Source organism: Megalopta genalis, unplaced genomic scaffold (assembly GCF_051020955.1).
Source record: "Megalopta genalis isolate 19385.01 unplaced genomic scaffold, iyMegGena1_principal scaffold0223, whole genome shotgun sequence".
Lineage (NCBI taxonomy): Eukaryota > Metazoa > Arthropoda > Insecta > Hymenoptera > Halictidae > Megalopta > Megalopta genalis.
The window spans coordinates 140001-145000 of record NW_027476292.1 but is presented as its reverse complement, the minus strand read 5'-3'; positions in this window follow the sequence as shown (position 1 = coordinate 145000).

Sequence of the window (5000 nt, the reverse complement as noted above, 5' to 3'; positions counted from 1 at the left end):
TGAAAAAACCGTAAAATGTCAAGAGTAAAGTGCCCTTATTTTAAACAATGTATCGTTCTAAATGCTTAATCCCTATGTAAAAAAGTTATTTTAGCAGGAATATGTTATTGAAAAAAATTAGAAAAATTTATTTTAGCCGTAAATCGAAAATAATGGGGACACCGGAGCTGTTCGAAGCGCCGAGCGCGCCGCGTACGCCCGAATATTTTCAAAGTCCCAACGTACCGATCAAGAGTAAAGTACCATTTTCCTACATTAGATTTCGTTCTAAATGCTTAATCCCTATGTAAAAACGTTAGTTAAGCAAGAATATCGTATTTTAAAAAAAATCTAATGATAGGATTTTCCAGAAAATTGAAAAAACCGAAAAATGTCAAGAGTAAAGTGCCATTTTCTGACATTAGATTTCGTTCTAAATGCTTAATCCCTATGTAGAAAGGTTAGTTAAGCAAGATTATCGTATTTTTAAAAAAATCTAATGATAGGATTTTTCAGAAAATTGAAAAAACCGTAAAATGTCAAGAGTAAAGTGCCCTTATTTTAAACATTATATCGTTCTAAATGCTTAATCCCTATGTAAAAAAGTTATCTAAGCAAGAATATGTTATTGAATAAAATGAGAAAAATTTATTTTAGCCGTAAATCGAAAATAATGGGTCGAGCGAATCGGTCGATTGCGCCGAGACGCGCTATGATGCAACAGACGAGCGATTGGAACGCCCGAATATTTTCAAAGTCCCAACGTACCGATCAAGAGTAAAGTACCATTTTCCTACATTAGATTTCGTTCTAAATGCTTAATCCCTATGTAAAAACGTTAGTTAAGCAAGAATATCGTATTTTTAAAAAAATCTAATGATAGGATTTTCCAGAAAATTGAAAAAACCGAAAAATGTCAAGAGTAAAGTGCCATTTTCTGACATTAGATTTCGTTCTAAATGCTTAATCCCTATGTAGAAACGTTAGTTAAGCAAGAATATCGTATTTTTAAAAAAATCTAATGATAGGATTTTTCAGAAAATTGAAAAAACCGTAAAATGTCAAGAGTAAAGTGCCCTTACTTTAAACAATGCATCGTTCTAAATGCTTAATCCCTATGTAAAAAAGTTATTTAAGCAGGAATATGTTATTGAAAAAAATTAGAAAAATTTATTTTAGCCGTAAATCGAAAATAATGGATCGAGCGAATCGGTCGATTGCGCCGAGACGCGCTATGATGCAACAGACGAGCGATTGGAACCCCCGAATATTTTCAAAGTCCCAACGTACCGATCAAGAGTAAAGTACCATTTTCCTACATTAGATTTCGTTCTAAATGCTTAATCCCTATGTAAAAACGTTAGTTAAGCAAGAATATCGTATTTTAAAAAAAATCTAATGATAGGATTTTCCAGAAAAATGAAAAAACCGAAAAATGTCAAGAGTAAAGTGCCATTTTCTGACATTAGATTTCGTTCTAAATGCTTAATCCCTATGTAGAAACGTTAGTTAAGCAAGAATATCGTATTTTTAAAAAAATCTAATGATAGGATTTTTCAGAAAATTGAAAAAACCGTAAAATGTCAAGAGTAAAGTGCCCTTATTTTAAACAATGTATCGTTCTAAATGCTTAATCCCTATGTAAAAAAGTTATTTTAGCAGGAATATGTTATTGAAAAAAATTAGAAAAATTTATTTTAGCCGTAAATCGAAAATAATGGGGACACCGGAGCTGTTCGAAGCGCCGAGCGCGCCGCGTACGCCCGAATATTTTCAAAGTCCCAACGTACCGATCAAGAGTAAAGTACCATTTTCCTACATTAGATTTCGTTCTAAATGCTTAATCCCTATGTAAAAACGTTAGTTAAGCAAGAATATCGTATTTTTAAAAAAATCTAATGATAGGATTTTCCAGAAAATTGAAAAAACCGAAAAATGTCAAGAGTAAAGTGCCATTTTCTGACATTAGATTTCGTTCTAAATGCTTAATCCCTATGTAGAAACGTTAGTTAAGCAAGAATATCGTATTTTTAAAAAAATCTAATGATAGGATTTTTCAGAAAATTGAAAAAACCGTAAAATGTCAAGAGTAAAGTGCCCTTACTTTAAACAATGCATCGTTCTAAATGCTTAATCCCTATGTAAAAAAGTTATTTAAGCAGGAATATGTTATTGAAAAAAATTAGAAAAATTTATTTTAGCCGTAAATCGAAAATAATGGATCGAGCGAATCGGTCGATTGCGCCGAGACGCGCTATGATGCAACAGACGAGCGATTGGAACCCCCGAATATTTTCAAAGTCCCAACGTACCGATCAAGAGTAAAGTACCATTTTCCTACATTAGATTTCGTTCTAAATGCTTAATCCCTATGTAAAAACGTTAGTTAAGCAAGAATATCGTATTTTAAAAAAAATCTAATGATAGGATTTTCCAGAAAAATGAAAAAACCGAAAAATGTCAAGAGTAAAGTGCCATTTTCTGACATTAGATTTCGTTCTAAATGCTTAATCCCTATGTAGAAACGTTAGTTAAGCAAGAATATCGTATTTTTAAAAAAATCTAATGATAGGATTTTTCAGAAAATTGAAAAAACCGTAAAATGTCAAGAGTAAAGTGCCCTTATTTTAAACAATGTATCGTTCTAAATGCTTAATCCCTATGTAAAAAAGTTATTTTAGCAGGAATATGTTATTGAAAAAAATTAGAAAAATTTATTTTAGCCGTAAATCGAAAATAATGGGGACACCGGAGCTGTTCGAAGCGCCGAGCGCGCCGCGTACGCCCGAATATTTTCAAAGTCCCAACGTACCGATCAAGAGTAAAGTACCATTTTCCTACATTAGATTTCGTTCTAAATGCTTAATCCCTATGTAAAAACGTTAGTTAAGCAAGAATATCGTATTTTAAAAAAAATCTAATGATAGGATTTTCCAGAAAATTGAAAAAACCGAAAAATGTCAAGAGTAAAGTGCCATTTTCTGACATTAGATTTCGTTCTAAATGCTTAATCCCTATGTAGAAAGGTTAGTTAAGCAAGATTATCGTATTTTTAAAAAAATCTAATGATAGGATTTTTCAGAAAATTGAAAAAACCGTAAAATGTCAAGAGTAAAGTGCCCTTATTTTAAACATTATATCGTTCTAAATGCTTAATCCCTATGTAAAAAAGTTATCTAAGCAAGAATATGTTATTGAATAAAATGAGAAAAATTTATTTTAGCCGTAAATCGAAAATAATGGGTCGAGCGAATCGGTCGATTGCGCCGAGACGCGCAATGATGCAACAGACGAGCGATTGGAACGCCCGAATATTTTCAAAGTCCCAACGTACCGATCAAGAGTAAAGTACCATTTTCCTACATTAGATTTCGTTCTAAATGCTTAATCCCTATGTAGAAACGTTAGTTAAGCAAGAATATCGTATTTTTAAAAAAATCTAATGATAGGATTTTCCAGAAAATTGAAAAAACCGAAAAATGTCAAGAGTAAAGTGCCATTTTCTGACATTAGATTTCGTTCTAAATGCTTAATCCCTATGTAGAAACGTTAGTTAAGCAAGAATATCGTATTTTTAAAAAAATCTAATGATAGGATTTTTCAGAAGATTGAAAAAACCGTAAAATGTCAAGAGTAAAGTGCCCTTATTTTAAACAATGTATCGTTCTAAATGCTTAATCCCTATGTAAAAAAGTTATTTAAGCAGGAATATGTTATTGAAAAAAATTAGAAAAATTTATTTTAGCCGTAAATCGAAAATAATGGATCGAGCGAATCGCTCGATTGCGCCGAGACGCGCTATGATGCAACAGACGAGCGATTGGAACGCCCGAATATTTTCAAAGTCCCAACGTACCGATCAAGAGTAAAGTACCATTTTCCTACATTAGATTTCGTTCTAAATGCTTAATCCCTATGTAAAAACGTTAGTTAAGCAAGAATATCGTATTTTAAAAAAAATCTAATGATAGGATTTTCCAGAAAAATGAAAAAACCGAAAAATGTCAAGAGTAAAGTGCCATTTTCTGACATTAGATTTCGTTCTAAATGCTTAATCCCTATGTAGAAACGTTAGTTAAGCAAGAATATCGTATTTTTAAAAAAATCTAATGATAGGATTTTTCAGAAAATTGAAAAAACCGTAAAATGTCAAGAGTAAAGTGCCCTTATTTTAAACAATGTATCGTTCTAAATGCTTAATCCCTATGTAAAAAAGTTATTTAAGCAGGAATATGTTATTGAAAAAAATTAGAAAAATTTATTTTAGCCGTAAATCGAAAATAATGGATCGAGCGAATCGCTCGATTGCGCCGAGACGCGCTATGATGCAACAGACGAGCGATTGGAACGCCCGAATATTTTCAAAGTCCCAACGTACCGATCAAGAGTAAAGTACCATTTTCCTACATTAGATTTCGTTCTAAATGCTTAATCCCTATGTAAAAACGTTAGTTAAGCAAGAATATCGTATTTTTAAAAAAATCTAATGATAGGATTTTCCAGAAAATTGAAAAAACCGAAAAATGTCAAGAGTAAAGTGCCATTTTCTGACATTAGATTTCGTTCTAAATGCTTAATCCCTATGTAGAAACGTTAGTTAAGCAAGAATATCGTATTTTTAAAAAAATCTAATGATAGGATTTTTCAGAAGATTGAAAAAACCGTAAAATGTCAAGAGTAAAGTGCCCTTATTTTAAACAATGTATCGTTCTAAATGCTTAATCCCTATGTAAAAAAGTTATCTAAGCAAGAATATGTTATTGAAAAAAATTAGAAAAATTTATTTTAGCCGTAAATCGAAAAGAAGTCTGTTCGTTTCTCTGTCTCTCTCGCGCGATCGAACTATCGATGTTTCCCGACAAACTATTGGAAGTTTAATTAAACTTTATACATGAAATTACTCGTTTTGATCCCCGCTACACAGCCGTATACTTTTTATAATTTTGTGGAATCGGGAACCTTGAAATATTTAACATAACGCGGATCGACTGTCTCTGTCTCTTTCTAGATCGGAAGAATCG